General features: G+C 46.0%; 1 pseudogene; it reads right to left on the bottom strand.

The window, feature by feature from the left end:
- Positions 1-17,270: 17,270 nt before the first annotated feature.
- Positions 17,271-18,502, bottom strand: LOC103642601 (peroxidase 5-like; annotated as a pseudogene).
- Positions 18,503-18,787: the final 285 nt, after the last annotated feature.

The raw sequence follows: 18,787 nt of genomic DNA on the forward strand, positions 1-18,787 counted from the left end.
CTTGAGAGTCTTTCTCCGGGTGACCCTGTCCTTTTGATCCAGAACTCGAATAGGATGCTCCGAGTATGTTAAATCTGGTCCCAGGACAACATCCGTCACTTCAATGGTTCGATCGGGAACCCGAAGACACTTCTTCAATTGTGACACGTGGAACACATTATGCACAGCAGACAATGTTTCGGGTAGTTGAAGTCGGTACACCACTGGTCCACATTGCTCAATCACCAGGAATGGACCAATGTACCTGGGTGCAAGTTTACCTTTAACCCCAAAATGCGATACACCTTTCATTGGTGAGACCTTCAGGTAAACATAGTCTCCTTCCAGGAAATATAAGGGCATTCGCCGCGTGTCTGCATAACTCTTCTGACGAGCTTGTGCCTTCTTCATATTATAAATAATTTTCTGAACCTTATCCTCGGCCTCTTTCACCATATCAGGCCTAAAGAAGCATCTTTCTCCAGGTTCAGACCAATTTAGCGGAGTTCGACACCGTCGTCCATATAGCGCTTCGAAGGGTGCCATCTTGATACTTTCTTGATAGCTATTGTTATATGAAAACTCCGCCAAAGGCAAACATTCATCCCATTTCGGTGAGAAGTCCAGAACACATGCCCGCAGCATATCTTCAACTATTTGGTTCACTCTCTCAGTCTGTCCACTGGTTTGAGGATGATAGGCCGAACTGTGGAGCAATTTGGTACCCAAGGATTTATGAAGTTCTTCCCAAAACTTGGACACGAACTGAGGTCCACGATCCAACACTATGGTCTTTGGAACACCATGCAAACTGAGAATACGGGTAATGTATAACTCCGCATAGGTAATGACGGGATATTTTACTTTGACAGGGAGGAAGTGGGCGATCTTTGTGAGTCGATCAATGATAACCCAAATAGAGTCATACCCTTTCGCGGTCCTGGGCAATCCCACAATAAAGTCCATGCTGATGTCTTCCCATTTCCATGTTGGGATTGGCAAAGATTGTAATGGACCAGCAGTTTTCATGTGTATGGCCTTGACACGTCTGCAAGTGTCACACTTAGCCACATAGCGTGCAATTTCAATCTTCATCTTTGTCCACCAGTAATGTTGCTTTAAATCTTGATACATCTTAGTGCTTCCGGGATGAATAGAATAACGACTAAGATGTGCTTCATCAAGAATTTGCTGGCGGAGTTCTTCGTTCTTTGGCACTACTATGCGGTTTTTAAACCATATCACACCTTGATCGTCTTCCTTGAAACACTTGGCTACTCCAGCCTTTATCTTCTCTCGTATGTGCTTCATACCCAGATTATCCTTTTGAGCATCAATTATCCTTTGCAAAATGATTGACTCAAGCCTTAGCTGATTTAGAGTCCCTTGTTGGATTATCCCCAGGTTTAGCTTCTCCATCTCCTGACACAAAGTGTTCTCGAAGGTCTTCGCCATAAGACAGTGGCAGGAAGTCTTACGACTCAATGCATCTGCCACCACATTGGCTTTGCCTGGGTGATAATGGATCTCCAGTTCATAGTCTTTAATGAGCTCAAGCCATCGTCTTTGCCTCATATTTAACTCTGACTGGGTGAAGATATACTTCAAACTTTTATGATATGTATATATGTGACAGATATTTCCCAGCAGATAGTGACGCCATATCTTTAGGGCATGAACCACAACAGCTAGCTCCAGATCATGAGTTGGATAATGCTCCTCATGTCGGCGCAACTGCCTTGAAGCATACGCAATTACTCGGCCCTCTTGCATTAGTACACAGCCGAGCCCACTGCCAGATGCATCACAATATACGTCAAAAGGCTTAGTGATGTCCGGTTGAGCCAATACCGGAGCAGTGGTCAATAGTGTCTTCAGTTGTTCAAAGGCTTCATTACACTTAGAAGACCAATTGAACTTAATGTCATTCTTCAATAAACTTGTGATTGGCTTCACAAGCTTAGAAAAATCTGGTATGAATCTGCGATAATACCCAGCTAGTACAAGAAAACTCCGGACTTGGTGAACAGTTGTTGGGGGTTTCCACTCCAGAATATCTTTGACCTTGCTAGGATCTACCGCAATTCCTTTAGCCGATAACACGTGCCCCAAAAATTGAATTTCTTCCAGCCAGAACGCGCACTTGCTGAACTTGGCATATAGCTGATGTTCCCTCAGGCGCGTCAATACAATCCGTAGATGCTGAGCATGATCCTCTTCATTCTTAGAATATATCAAGATATCATCGATGAAGACCACCACGAACTTGTCCAACTCGGGCATGAACACCGAGTTCATCAAATAGGTGAAGTGGGCAGGAGCATTTGTGAGCCCGAAAGACATTACCAGGTATTCAAACAATCCATACCGCGTAGTAAACGCGGTCTTCGGTATATCCTCGGGCCGAATACGGATTTGATGATAGCCCGACCTGAGATCAATTTTGGAAAATACCCTCGCCCCAGTCAGTTGATCAAATAAGATGTCAATCCTTGGAAGAGGGTACTTATTCTTAATGGTGACCTCATTCAGGGGTCGATAATCCACGCACATTCGCAGGGTTTGATCCTTCTTCTTAACAAAGATGGTGGGACAACCCCATGGGGACGAGCTTGGCCGGATGAATCCCTTATTTAGTAGATCTTGTAATTGAATCTTCAATTCCGCCAACTCATTAGGGGGCATACGGTACGATCTTCGGGAGATGGGAGCCGTACCGGGCTTTAGCTCAATTACAAATTCTACATCTCTTTCAGGAGGCAGTCCAGGCAAATCTTCCGGAAATACATCTGGAAACTCACATACTACCGGAATGTTCTTGATCTCCGGTACAATGGCTTCATAGACTCTACCAGAAGCTTGGCTGGATTGATTACGGGGAGAGTCAAAAGAATCTCTTCTTGATTATAGCTCAACCTGACGGTTCTGAGTTCAGTGTTGATAATTGCCTTGTGTTGGGTTAACCAATTCATACCCAATATTACATCTATATCCTGGCCTTTTAGAACAATCATGTTAGAAGGAAAGTTCCGCCCGGCCATTGTTACTGGCACTTCATAGGCCACTTCTCTAGTAAAAATGTGTCCCCCAGGTGAATGAATTTTAAATCCCTCCTTTGATTCATGGTATGCAATATAATGTTGCTCCACAAATTTCTTGCTAATGAATGTATGTGAAGCACCAGAATCAAAAAGAATAATTGCTGGGTGACTGGCCACGGGAAACGTACCCATCATCACCGGCTCTCCTTCCGGTGTAGTAGCCACTTGGGTGTAATATACACGCCCTGTCTTCTTCGTATTTTTCCCCACAGCATTTCCTTTAGGCTGAGCTGATTTCCCAGATCCTTGCGGAGCATTTGATTGATTTTGCCTAGGATATGGGCAGTCTTTGATGAAGTGTCCCGACTTGCCGCAATTAAAGCACCCAGTTGAAGAACTAGGCAAGGCAGGGAATCGAGTGCCTGGGGCACCCGGCTGATTTGGGGTAGTGGGGGTATTGTTGGGGCGAATAATGATAGGTTGTTTGAAGGGGAATGAGGGTGGACGAGAAAAAGTGCGATTTTGGCCCGAAGGCCGGATTACAAACCGTTGCTTCTTCGCCTGGCCCTGATTAGGCCTCTCACCACCGAATCCCTTATTCTTCCCAGAATTTGTGTATTTGGCTTCAACAGATAAGGCTGTGCTGACAGCCTTTCCATACGTGAGATCTATACATGTGGCCATCTTTCTCTGTAGCCGATCATTTAGACCCCGCATAAAACAGTTCTTCTTCTTTAAATCAGTATTCACCTGGTCGATGGCATACTGCGACAGGTGATTAAATTTGTTGAGATATTGGTTGACGGTATCTCCACCTTGTTGTAACTTCATAAATTCCTCTTGTTTCATATGCAGCACTCCTTCGGGGATGTAGTGTTCACGGAAGGCTGCTTTAAACTCATCCCAGGTGACTTGATGGTTGACAGGTTGAATAGCCACGAAATTTCCCCACCAGGTACTGGCAGGACCACGGAGTTGTTGTGCTGCGAACAACGGCTTCTGTGTCTCGAAACAACGGAGAAGACCAAACTTTTGTTCAATAACCCGAATCCACTCATCAGCTTCTAGGGGATCTTTAGCTTTGACGAATAGGGGTGGACGGGTTTCAGAGAAATCCAAATAAGTAGTTTCACGGGGGCCATGCGGATAACCCCTTCCTGCCTGCTGCTGGAATTGCTGCTGACCCGCCATTTCCCTAAGGAAGCGGGTATTGTCGGCGGTGGCATTCACCAAGGCGGCAATCGCCTCGGCTAACGTGGGAGGAACCGGAGGTGGGTTTGGGGGTAACATCCCTTCCCCCAGAAGTTCCGGCTGTGTCCTGTCCTCGAGTCCTGGTCGGCATCTGTGGCAAAGAACATTTGAAGTAAACATAATGTGCCAGAGAAAACCTTCCATTTTACATTACTATAAAAAGTAATGATACAGACTCGATATTACATAACAGGATACATTACCCATTATACAAAAGTTCAACCTATTATACAACAGTACACCCTACAATACACTACTCTACTTCTATTACACCATTATTCCTGCTTGCCATTACTCTTGGCGGCCTCATCGTCAGGTGTGGGAGTCCAGACATCAACCAACCTCAAAGAAGGAGGGGGCTCAAAAAGGTCTAACTCCCCACCCAGCGCACGTCCCGCAACGTGAGATGGTCCGGCTTCCGCCTCAGCAGGGTGTGTAGGCTCACTAGGGTGTAACTGTGAGTATAATATATGGACTTCCTCATGCAACGTATTGCAGTAAACCTGCAGGTCATCGACAGTCGAGCTAAGTTCTTTAATTCGGGCCTGAGCCCTTGCTTCCTTAGCACATATTAGCAAACGAGACTGTACAGCCCAGTTAAGTGCTAAGTCTCGATCAGCGAGCTGATCCTGCAGATGTCGGATGTCCCTTCTCAGTTCATTGATTCTATCTCCGTCAGCGACCCAAGCATCGGTCCTATGTTGCAGTGCTGCTTGAAGTCGACTCACACGGGCTTCAAGATCTCCGATGGGGTCGTTACTTCCACTACTGCTGCTTTCATGTCGGGGAGCCAATTGATGCCGAGGCACCCCAATTGGTCCCGTAGACTTGCGTGCCGTTAGCCTGGTTCGTGGCGGCATCTTTTCTAAGGGGGAAAATGTTATTAATATGATTCTTAGCATGATGCATGTATAATTACAGAATCAACCTTACTCGATTCAACCTTCTATACATTGCACTCTTCCTATCTGGTCTTTAAAATAGACTCTTCAGAATACTTAGGTAAGAAGAGAAAAGAATTTTTAGGTAAGACTTTTGAAAATCCTTTTGAAGATGCCTCATAATATCTGCAAAGAAGGGCTACGCTCCGATACCAGCTGTGACGGAACCTCCCAAGTAATTAGGCCCACCTACAGTTGTCCTTGTCTAACAGACATCAGACACCCTGTAGATGTTCCTAAGTTACTTGACAAGCTCGGTATCTTTCCTTACCTCACCAGGAACGTCTCACCCGTCTTGCAGACATTACAGAACATCGGAGATAAAGAGATGCGGAAGCAATTACATAAACTTACATTTATTTCAAAAGCAAGCTTGAGTTATTTTATTACAGACCAGAACTAAAAAGCGAGTGCAGAGTAGTAATATTATACAAACCAAGGGAGGTACAAACTCCTCCCGATAAGCTATAAGTAAAAGATCCTATGTGGAGGACCGAGTCCTCCCGCACTTCAGTCTTGTTTTTCTTCTTTTGGAACCACCTTGGCACAGAAGCAGCAAAAGTCTGCTACTTCCTCACCTAAAAACAACGAAGGGATAAACCCTGAGTATGGAATTACTCAGCAAGTCTTACCCGACTAAAGAAAAGACTCTCAAGGGTATGCTGGTTGTATGGGAGTCAAGGTAAGGCTTTTCAATAATCAAAGACGCTGTTTTGCAGAAATGCTTACTAAAGTGGATCCTTAAAAATCCAATTTTATTTGTCAAGTTAAGTAAAATTACCTGCACTAGAGTTCTTTCTACCCTAGTTCAATCACTGGTCCTGCACTAGCCAATTTCTTAACAAAAGCTCATCGTCTTTAGTGGAATGCTACGTGTAGGGCAGTGACCAAGTCTTCATAACCGCGAAGGTACGGCGATCCGAATCGATTATACTCAGCTGAGGATCTCCAATCACACGACATATGTAGCACTTAACCCTTGCATATGTCAACCCGCCACCGGGGTTCTTAAGACCGGATCAGGTTCACGCAAACCAAGAGCACAGATACACCACCGTCCAGCCTCTTGCCACGGAGGGTACACGCTACTCTCGCCACCGCTCCACGCCCATTTCGTGTTATCTTATTCCGACCTTAGTCTGCCCGAGGCAAGGCTTACCCATGACGAGGCATGTGACCAGTTAAAGGGTCCTCGATCATCAAGCCTACATCGACAAGGTCCTTAATCGACTCAGACAGAGACACTACACCGAGACTCTCTTCTCGTGCAAGTCACCCGCCCGGTCTCAACTTAATTATTTCAAACCCAAAGTTTGGTACCTGGCAGAGGTACATCTTTTCCGATGTTGAACCTATCAAGGCCTTTGATAGATCCATCATCAAGTTTTATTTTCGAAAAACATCCCACCCACTTTTGCCACATCATATTTTGTAAAAACAAAACCTTTTGTTTTTCTAAAGCCAAGCTAAGCATCAAAAAGCTTTTGTAAAACAGGTGATTAAGGAAGGTAATCCAATTCAAGGAAGGTAATGCAGGATTGGTTTTATCAAGCAACTCCTATCACCTAATGCAGCAATCAAGTGAGAAAGATTTTAAAATAGCAAGGAAGGTGGCAAATGCACCGGGGCTTGCCTTCGTTTACAGGTGATTCGGGTTCGGATCCACAGATATCGAAGTAGAAACTATTGCCTGCTTGTGAATCCGAAGGAGGTGGTGTCCTGTCTTCGGTGACTTCTATCTCTTCTTCACGTTCTAATCATAACCATACATAAGTATAAGAATGGATGCCATGGGATGCTCATGAGGATGCAAATATAAACTTATTATCTATGTCTTGAATACAACTTTCCTTCACGGAGTTCCGGGAACTTAGGGTTTCCGGAGTCGGTAAAGGAGTTCATAGGGCAGGGGGGGTGTTTTGGGGTTTGGTGATCAAACAAGGTCCAAATCAATTCAAATCCTACCCAAGGCTTCTAAATATTATGAGGAACTCATATAAAAATTTTGAGCATTTTTGGAATTACCATTTGTTTTCTAAAAATCCATAACCAACATTTTTAACCACTTTAAATACCCTAAAATTTCTTATTTCCACTAAAAATCACAAACTTATTTTTACTAAATTCTAGGGAAAATAACAAGCCTAGGAAAATTAGTTTCACAATTTTAGCATTTTTCTACATTTTTCTACATATTTCTAAAGCTCTGCTGAAAAAGAAAAAGGAAAAGGATTAAATAGAACTGGGCCGGTTCTGGCCCAGACGGCCCAGGTCCAAGGCAAAACGCGCCCGCGCGCGCCCGCGCCCTGGCGGCTTTGCAGAAAGGGCCCCGAGTTTTTGACTAACTGTGAACGAGTTCAGTTACTATTTGTATCAGTCACTGACAAATTGCACCGGGGCCCCTGAGGTTCTATTTCTCCACAGGTGAGGTCCCTGACGACGGCAGCGCACGGAGGAGCTCCGGCGAGCGCGTAGACCGGCCGAGCGGGGCCACGACCGGTGCTCAGCTGCGGCCTAAACCAAATTCACAACCTAGCGAATGTTTCCCCTAGGTTAATTTGAAGAATGGTGCCCTAATATGCCCTGACCACGGCAACCGTGAGTATTGCGGCTAGGTGGTCGCGTTCCCGGCGACCAGAGGATTCTCAATCCAATTGCATGCGTCGGTGAGTTTGAGGGAAGCTTAAGGATGCTAAAACGAGATTAGAGAGGGCGTGATCGGACCTGGAGAGGGCTGGCCACGACGAGCTTGGGTTCACGACGTTCTTCAACCGGTTTGGGGGAAATTCCAAATTCAAGTTCTCTGGTGGGGGGTTTGGGATGCAGGTGGGTGCAGTAGATGCTTGGATGCATGGCGGAGCTGGGGGTACTGTCAATTTATAGCGCCCGCGGGCGGTGGTGCTCAATTTGGCCGAGCCACGCGGCGGTCGGAGGTGAAGAAGAAATCACTGGCCTCGTGAGTTCGTGGCCAACGGCGTGGCAAGCTCACCGGCGTCGATGGGACAGCCTTAAGGTGTCACCGCGGTGCGGTGGAAAGGCTAAGCCACGCGGCACATGGCTGGGAGGCGGCGGTCATCGGCGAGGTAATCCACTCAGCCGCAAAGAGGGAGAGAGGGCCACGGGGGTCACCGGAGTGATCGCCAGCGCACGGGCGGTGAAGATCTTTTACCCCGCAAGGTTATCCATTTGCTATGAGCGCGAATCCGGACGGCGGCAGCATGAATCACGGCGGAGGGAGCCGTCGGCGGTGAGGACAGCCGCGCTGGCGGTCTGATCCCTATTGAGCACTGTACCATGGCAGTCACCAATTCAGAGCGACTGACAGAGCACATTGGAGCATCATTTTCTCTGATTTTCAGATGGCAACACACCCAGTGATCTATAGCAAAGTTGTAGTGCTATAATCCATCTATATCTTTGCTATAATGTGTACTCACAAAAGGTCACTGGATCCCCTTCAAAATCGAGCTCAAAGTTCATGTCATAACACTGTTAATCTGCATTTCAGACTTCAGGCAGCCTGACAGTCCATCTTTGATTGGGTTTTTCTCCAAATTTCACATAAGACCATGGCTTGAACCCTTAAACAAAGTTGTTCTCCCATGATTGATCTTCAACTTTGATGTGGTCACCTAACATGAATTCTCACTATTTTGGAAGCTACACAGCCCCAAAGTTGGGCCTACAACCCTGTTTTCAGACTTAGCATAGGACTCAAATGAGGTCCATTTTGCATTTAAGTCCAAAACTTAGGGTTTGGCTTTCAAGTCCACATGTTTGTGAACCAAATGACTTAAAATACTTATTTAGCTTGGTTTTTGCACTTTAGCCCAAAAGTGGGCTAATTTTGCACATAAGCCCCTAGGGTTTGGTTTTAGGGTTTTCCAGGGTTCCAATTAGGGTTTCTGGTATTCCAGGGGTATAAAAGTGATTCAAGTTTATTCTTGGGGTCATTTTATGACTTTTACCCTAAAGCTTTTAGGTTTTCTCAACTTGGGTTAGGTTTTACCCCTTTAATCCCTATTTAGGGTTAAGTCCTTTAACCAGGGTCCTATTTGCAAAACACTTAAACAATACAACTTGTTTGAAATTTTTGCCTAGTGAATGCACTCTAGGTGTGTCAAACATATGCAATGCCAATGCTATGATGCCATGCTCAAGTTTTAGTTACAGTAACACCAGGGGTGTTACAATGAAATCCCCCTTTATTATAAGAATTTGTTCACAAAAAATTGACTCTTGCAATATATAGACTAAGTTGCCCCTATATTTATGCATACATATGATGAATAGCAAACCATATGCATAACAGAGGAATGAATTGAAAGAATGTGGAAGTTTAACCTATATAATGTACGAATAAATCATGTAAGAGATACCAAATGATCTGAAAATAATATGCATGATATTAAAGTTGATACTAGTATGTATGATACCAATTGTTGTAGAAATCTTGAAATATGAAACATGTTGCTTCTCCAAGAACTCTAATTTCATTTCAAATGAGAGTAATACACATGATAGGCTTGAAATATGTGTTAGTTTTAAAGATACCAACTTTTAGAGTGACCTCAACCTAAAAGTGTGCGTACAAGTTTTAAATACTTGTCGAAGACATGCACTTAGACTTTTATCAAAAATTACCACTTGAAGGATATTTTCACTTGAATTTGGTAATATATATATATTTTAAACTAAGGCACCTTTTTGTCTCCTAGTAAATCCTATGCAATAAATAAACTACCTTTGTACAACTATCTCTATCACAAAGAGTTATACAACCTAGGTTATGAATCTATCAACTAAGCTAGGAAGGTAAAGCACACAACAAAGGTAAACAATATAAATGCAGAAGATTAAGTGCAATTGAGATAAAACTCCCATTATTGCCTCTGGTATTTTTACCAAGATATTGATAAGCACACAAGCTTCACTCTAATCCTTGTTAGATCCCTTGCAAGGATGCCCATACGAGACTGTAAAAGAAAACCCAAATTAAAAGCTTCCTAAGAGCAGCTTGTCTACCAATTTCACCATGGCTGCTAATTTAAAATCTAACTTAAAAACAATTTATCCTTTTTATGACAATGAAGTATTATGGTGATCAATCGAGAACACATATTTAGGATTAAAGATTCTCTATGAAGGAGGACCTCTACTCTAAACTCATCGTCTATTTTCAATCGGGTAACTCCATGGATAGCCTTGTCTTTTTCTATGCGCAACTAGTGCGCCATTGTAGTCTCTCTTGGATGCTCTTTGCCATCTTCACTATCGTGTTTTTGGCCAAATCATCATTGGCCTCGTTTCGTTCATGCACTTTGATTGATCTAAGTATTGATGTTTATTTCCTAATAATAAAGTATCTTGCCTTTTAGTTCAATGCAATAACACTTTTGTTTTAATGCTATTGACAAATGATAGGTAATAAGAATGAAGGAGGAAGTACTCGCTGTGGATAGGACAGTGGCAATTCAAGAACAACTTGTTGGGTTTTAAATAAAGAGGTCATATCTAAATAATGAGAGTTTCATCATGGTGGACAAACGCTTCAACACACGGCCGATGAACAAGATTCATATTAAGATCATAGTGTGGATACAGTAGTTAGACAACTTCATAGACATTTATGTACATATCCGTTTGTTTATATATATATATATATATATATATATATATATATATATATATATATGAATCAACACATGCATATGTGTCTATGTTCATTATATATATATAGTTTATGTATTTGAAGCCCTAGGCTTTCACTAACTAAAGAAAGCCCTAGTCTAATGATACCTCTCGTCGAACCGCACCACCCCAATTCTTTCCCATTGAACCGCAACTCGGCTACCTTTCGGTTCAATCGATACCCGTTCCCGAGAACCCTATACCATGTCGCGCACCACCTTTACTTGTTCCATTATTCGTGGCCCCATCTGCTCCCCAGTCTTTCCAAATGGAACTCCTCGATCCACGGCGACGGCAGCGATTGGACTCTCGCCCGCTCCCCAGCCGTAGTCCATGGCAGCAGTGGCGGCATGCCCGAAAGCGCCTCCCTAAGAAGGGCCTCCCCAATAGTTACAGGAAGTGCCTCCCCAAGAAGAGAAGCAGTGGCGGCATGCCTGACGATGATGGGCTCGATGACTTAGGGTTGGAGGCAAGCGCATGCACTAGCTCGATGACTTTAGGTATATTGGGAGCCCAGGGCTTCTAATAGTTACAGGAAGCCCTAGCCACCCAATGGTCCGCGCCCAACAACTAGGTACGTGCAGTGGGGCGCGTCCCGCTGGCATGCACCGGCCAAACCTTCCCACGCGCGTCAGTCAAACCTTCCGGTCTCCTACGTGGGACATAAGCCATAAATTAATTGTGGTTCTGTGTTTTTTTGCAAATAGCGTAAATAGTTTACATAAATAGTGTAAATAGTTCATAGAGATAGCATAAAAACCTCGCCCAGACACTTAGTTCATAGAGATAGCATAAAACCTCGCCCAGACACTGGACCATGTCCATATGCGCACGCGCATGCATGCAGATCAGATCCAAAAATTATGGCAGGTCATGGGAGTTTCCATTGCATCTACGCAAATTTTAGATGACATTTTCGTTTCCACTGCATGCGCGCAAAAATGGATGGCTCCATAAATATAGGATTGCTCCAACAGTCATGTAGCTAGGCTCGTTAGAACCAGCTTATGATATATACTGATAGTAATTATGCTACAGAGTGTATGCATTTATTCAAATCGGTACATTGCGTAAAAAATTGTTTGCTGCTGCATGCGCACAAATTTAGGATGACATTAATGTGCGATGAAAGGACATGGATTGGCATACATAGAAACAAAAAAACTTATTCAAATGCTTTATTTCCTCCATAAATATAGGATCGCTCAAACAACCATATAGTTAGTTTCGTTAGAACCAATTTATGATATATATTGATAGTAATTATGCTACACGGTGTAGGTTTTTATGCAATACGGTACATGCGTAAAGATCTGGCATGTAGTTCACTGGTGGACGGATCTCCATGTTCAAGCGTAAAATTCTTTGGTTTTGAGCGTAAACACATACAGTTATAAGCGTAACTATTGATCCAACATTCATGTGGTTCCTTTTTTAATGTAGATCCGAAAATTATGACAACCACTAGGCAGATGCTTGTGGTTCCTATTTTTATGTAGATCCGAAAATTATGGCAGGTCGTGGGAGTTTCCATTGTATGCACACAAATTTTGAATGTCATTTTTGTTCCCACAGCATACACACAAAAATTGAATGGATGGTATCGAGCAAAGCATCAATCGTTATAAAAATTTGTATAAATACATACATCGTACATCATAATTAATAAAAAAACAACCCTAGTATAGACTAAACCAATAGTCGCATGCATAAACAAAGGATTGGAGGAGGTCGTCGCCGAATGATGCCGTCGAGACCACCAGATTAGAGGAGTTGGTCACCAAAGAACGCCCGAACCATCGTATAGATTACTGACCCTCGCAGCCTGCGCCTCAAGCGACGTCGTCGCCATCAGAGCCACCCGCGGCTCATGTGGCCGACGCTGCAGGAGACACCCATGCCTCGCGCGACCGCCAGAGGGGGCTGTCACACCCAGTTTTGGAAGGCAAACCGAATGTGAACCAGGATTAGAAACTCACATACATAGCGATTACATAATTGGACACCATCACACATTGCTCAAAGTAAATAGAGAAAAGGTACTTTATTACATCAAGATGCCTAAAACATCCACAGATTCATTACTTAACATAGTCATTAACATTATTAAAGTGCGGAAAAGCGAACGTAGCAGATAAGGCCTTCACATGTAGCTGACTAGGGTTTGCCACTAACATAACTAGAACTCGTCGTAGTCCTAGAACTCCTCAAAGTCCTCCATATTGTCTGCATCTCCTCCTGAGCACTGAATACAGTGGGGACAACCTAGGGTGGGGGTGGTTTTTAAAGCAAGGGTGGGTACACATTAATGTACTCAGCAAATGTCCCGTTTGGCTAAAGTGGACTAGCTATATGTGGAGTTAAGGTTAAGAAGTTGCTTTTAGTTGGTTAAGTATTTATTACTAATTGTATAGCCAAGTTTTAGTGATAAACCTAGTTATTACCCAAAAGTACTCCCTTTAAGAGGAAATACCAGAGATCAGAATCATAATCATCAATAATAATCATCATCATAAAAGTATCCAATGTTCTTCTAATCAAAGAGGATCCCAAGGCTGCTCTTAATCGTGAGCATGGCTGATATACCAGTTTCTAACACTCTGCAGAGGTTGCACACTTTACCCACGAGTCGTGATCCCTTTCCAGCCTAGGTTGTACAGACCTGATCTTGACTACCGAGGTGAATGGCCAGGGATACACTACGTAGCCTTTACAAAGATTCCCTAGAGGTCATAGTCGCCCGTTAGGTTTCTCCAGTTTGATAAACATAGTACTTCTCCCCACAGGAAGGGTGACTAACAAAACCAAATCGAAAGAACCTCGGCAGAGCAAGTACTGTGCCCGGACCCCATTGATGGCCCTACGGCAAAGCCAACTACACCTCAAGTTCCTCTAATTAATCATCTAAGGGCATCCCATTCCACCCTCATGGTTGCACTATTATCCCGGGTGGTCACTCAACAAACAGGTCCTTATGGAGAGGTACTCATGAAACAACCTAAGTCCCCTAAAGTATCACAAGATCATCATCGGGATAACATCATCGTATCATAAATATTCACACCATGTTCGTTAATTAAGCTAAAGCAATAGTATAAAGCTAACCATGATAACCCAAAAGGTAAACAAGGGTAAGGTAAATACAGACTAATCGATCCTTAGGTTTCAATAAAGTAATACAGGATGTTGAATTATAAAGTAAGTAGGACATAATGGGTCAGAGGACACTTGCTTTCACCAGGTTGTTGCTCAAGAAGATCTTCGGCAATACACTCAGGAACCACGGGCTGCTCATTGTCTAAACAAAGCGATCATGCATTCAATACATTTGGATAAAGACAAATGAATAATACACCAAACATATACAACCAAGTGAGCACAAATTTGACAGAGCAGTGTGAACACAAAAGGACAACTTAGGTGCTAGGGTGAACTGGCACACTTAGAGGTTTGTGATTCCCTAAATATTATCTATCTCCATGGATTACATAATTTAATTCCACTAATTTTTAGTAAGACACAAAATTATAACAGGGATAAATTCATACATTACATATTATTAATCTCACAAGGTTAAACATCTAATTACCATCAGGTTTTTTATTTTATTTTCTTATTTAATAAACAAACTATTACATATACTAACCTATAGTCTAGGCATAAAATTAACATGTGTAGACCATGAGTGATCATAATTTATTTGGACAGACAATAATCCTATGAACATTTTGCAATTTGAATCACTCAATTTGGAGTTCATATGCAAAAGATATGAAATAAACAAATTTTGAAGTTTAAAATACAAAATTAGGCCTAAATCTATGATTAATTAAAATGTCAGGGGTCTGTCTGCAAGATTACAGGGGCCTGCGTGCGAAAACCAGGGACGGCGGGTTGTTTTCCGGAAAACTGAGGGTTTCTTTAGCAAAGCGGCTGTGCGAAGGGGTATCGGATCTGCTCAGCCGTCAGATCCACGATCAACGGCCGAGATTAGATTCGAGCGCGAGCGCGAGCGCGCGCGGCGAGCGCTGAGAGGTAGGCTCGGGGGGGGGGGGGGGGGGGGGGTTGAGGCACTGACACGCGGGGCCCACGGGTCAGTGGTATGCCGATGGCGCGGGGCGCGCTGGCCACTGGATCGCAGATCGACGGCTCTAGTTCCACGAACCGCGCGAACCGTTATCCGCGAATCTAGGTCGTTAGATCAGGACTGGGCGGTTAGGATGGGCACTAGGGGGCTTCACCTTCTCCGACCCTGCCAGGGGCAGCGCCATACGCGGACTCAGCGGCGAGGCAGACCGGGGCTCCTAGGGCAATAGGGTTTGGTATGGGTAGCCAGAGAGGTTGGGGAGGATTCGGCGAATCCTTTGGCAGGGTCGAAGTTGCAGGAATGGGGCTGAGGCGACCAGACGACGGAGGGGAAGTCCTCGGTGGATCGGGGGTTACTCCGGCGAGCAATTGCGCGCAACAAAGGGCAAGCCAGGGGAAATTAGAGGCGGGGTTAGATCAGTTACCTTGAGAGAATGCTCAGGGACTCACGAACGGCGTCCAGGGCACGGCATGGGCACGGGTCGACGGCGGCGGAGCTGCGGCAGGGCAGAGAGGACAGGTAAGCATGGACCGAGAGAAACAGAGGGGGAGGGAACGAACCGAGGGGTGTCCCGGGTCGCGGGTGATGAGGCAAAGCTCACCGAGGCAACAGACACGGCAAGGGCTCGATGGCGACCGTAGAATGGGCACGAGACCACGGCGAACGGCGGCGAAGCTTCCTAGGTGCGCGCGCAGAGCGAGAGAGAGGGCGAGGGTGCTCCGTGCTCGGCTGGGGGCACAACTGAGCGGGGGAGGGCGAGTGAGTGTGGACGGGCTCCAGAAAAGGCTCGGGCGTGTGGGGGCGTGGCCGGGAAACGAGCGGTCGTGGGCGAGTCCACGGAGGAGAGCGCGGGCGGCTCGAGGGGGGGACGGTTCTGACAGGCGGGGCCCACAGGACAGAGAGAGAGCGTGCAAGCGAACGAGCTTCAGTGCTGACGAGCGGGGCCTGCGGGACAGAGAGAGCAAGCGCGCTTGCGCAGAGAGAACTGGCGCCGACAGGTCGACCCCACCGGGCAGCGAGAGGGAGAGAGGGAAGAGAGAGCGGGCGCGGGATGACGCTGACAGGCGGGGACCGCTTGTCAGGGAGGGGCGGACGCACGGACGCGGGATGACTGGGCTGAAATGGGCTTGCTGGGCTAGAATTGGTTTCCCTTTTTCCTAGAATTTCTAATTGCTTTTCTTTTTATTTTCTCTATGAATTTCAAATCAAATTCAAACCCCAAATCAAATTCAAATAATTTCAAACATGTGCATCAAACAAAAGAATAATTTAGGCTCAACATGATGCAACAATTCATGACTCACATAGTTTTGACAAAGTAAATAATTAATCCCTCACTTACTTAACCTAATTCTACTCAAAAGGAAAAGAGAGAGAGAGAGAGTCTAGAGGGAGAGACAAGAGGTAACACCTGAATTTGGTAGGCATTTAGAGAAGAAATTTTATACCCCCAAATTTAGGGTGTTACAGGGGCCATCACTGTCGTGCGCACGTGGGGAGCCCTCACACGAGTCTGTGTCCGCTCGCTCCTCCCTGGGCTGAGGTCGGCACTCGCTCCTCCGGGGCCACCATCGCCGCTGCTCGCGCCTCGAGTAACCACCGCCGGCGAGTGAGGTGGCGCGCGTAGCTCGCTTGCGCCTCCCCAGGCCGTGGCCGGTGCCTGCGCCTCATGGGCTGTCGGCACCGCTCGCGCCTCTCGGGCCGTCATCGCTGCTCGTTCTCGGGGAACTGTTGTCGTCGCTCGTGCGTCAGGATGGTGGCGTCAAAAAATAAACTCTAGAGGTCTGGAACTGCTTTTATAGACGTTGGGACCTGGTTGGGTTGGAACGTGTTGCCTAGCGTCTAGCATGTGTTTCCTCTAGTTATTGAAAACCCATATATATTGACTTTAGTACCAATTTGTGATTACAACCGGTGCTAATGTTTCAACTTTAGTACGGCTCTAGCCAAGAACCGATACTAATAGGGGACCTTTAGTAACGGTTCTAAGCAAGAATCGGTACTGGAGTACTATCTTTAGTACCAGCCAGTGCAACCGGTAAAGTTGCGGGCTTTTAGTGTCAGATGCGGGCTTTTAGTTTAACTTTCGATCAATACAAGTAAAAAAAATTCAGTTGCAGTTCTCAAAAGAAATATTTTTTGTTAGTACAAATTAGATCAAAATTAAGGTGAAATCAGATGCTCTCAGTGTTGTACAGACTACATACACAGTGCTGGTCGCGGGAAAAAAGATCTTCTATATTTGTGATCGGGTGTCATCACTAAATATATACATGCATGTTGTGCAAATAACACCATTTTACTTGATAAACTTGTTTGATTTCACAGCCTTGAAGAGAACGAAAAACACTCTACATAATGTTGATGTATGGAACGTATAAACAAACATAACAGGCGCGGGGTAATTAGATAATTAAACTTGACTAGTAGTGTGGGTTGACGGCGAAGCACTTCTCCCTGATCTCTCCCTCGTCGCCGGTGAGCACCTGGACCTTGCCCATCTTAACCATGGCCTTGGCGAACTTGACCTGCCATGCCTTCTCGACTGCGGCGTTGAAGTGGACCATTCCGGCCGTCCATGGGTTGTCGAGCAGTGTGTTGTCGGAGATGAACAGGACTTTGTGCGCCAGCACGTTCTTGTAGTACTGGTTGTCGAAGGTCGCCGGCGTGACTGGGTCAAGCGGCACCACCGTGGGGTCCATCTGGTCGTCGCTGGACGGCCAAGGGCACCGTGCCTTTAGGTGCCCGGCGTAGGCGGGGTCGAGGGACGGGTCTGTCTGCCCCAGCTGCCCGCTGAAGTTGTAGAGGCGCTGCGTGAAGGAGGAGCAGTGGGAGCGGCCGATGGTGTGCGCGCCAGAGAGCGTGACCATGTCGTCGGCGTTGAGCCCCTTGCGCTTGAAGCTCTCGATGAGCTCGTCGACCTCGTCAGTCGGAGCTGGGACATTGTTGTCGAGCACCTCCTCCTCTTTGGACACGCGGCCATCACGGCGGCCAGACGGGACCTTGTAGTCCAGGCCGCCGGCGAGGTAGGTGCTGTCACGGGCCGCGAACGCGACGATGTCGGCGCAGGAGACGGTGCGCGGGCAGTGCGCCTCGAGGACGGCCTTGGCGTCGTCGATGACGTCGAAGCCGCGCATGGATGCTGGGGTTGTTGGCCACTGAGTCCTTCTCGGCCTTGTTGCCCGGCGTGGAGTTGATGAGGATGGAGCCGTCGCAGCCCCGCGCCTACGCCGGGCTCACGGGCGATGCCGCGGCGGACGGCGTTGCGCACGATATCCTCGGCCTGTGGGCACGAGTGCTCGTAGAAACCGACCTCAAGTTTCCCAGGCGGCGAGGCGAGTGCCACCGATGAGGAGGCGGCGGCGATGAGTGCCACCAGCAAGGCAGCAGGCATCAGCCAGCATGTCGACCGCCCCATATATGATCAACTGCAGTCGTATATACCCAAACTCTCAGCAAGTTTGCTATAGTCGCTTGAGTTGATCGAGGTCGATGGTGATGTTGAGAAGTGAAGCTGATGAGGAGATTTGAAGAACGGTGCCGCCGCTGGGTCTCTATTTATACATTGGAAGCTTGCATGGCGACATGTCGCAGTTGGAGGATGGCGTGTGTATGTCATGTGCACCCGGTCAAGAAATAAGACCCAATCTTCGCGTTCCCTAGCTAATGTCTGCTAGACCCTCTTAATTTCCATGCACCATCATTAAAAATAAAAAAAACTCCTTCGTCCTTCCTATAACAAAACAGCTGCAAAACACGCATCTTGTCTTTGTTTTGAATTGCCACACGCGTCACTT

This window comes from Zea mays, chromosome 10 (assembly GCF_902167145.1).
Source record: "Zea mays cultivar B73 chromosome 10, Zm-B73-REFERENCE-NAM-5.0, whole genome shotgun sequence".
In the NCBI taxonomy this organism is placed as follows: Eukaryota; Viridiplantae; Streptophyta; class Magnoliopsida; order Poales; family Poaceae; genus Zea; species Zea mays.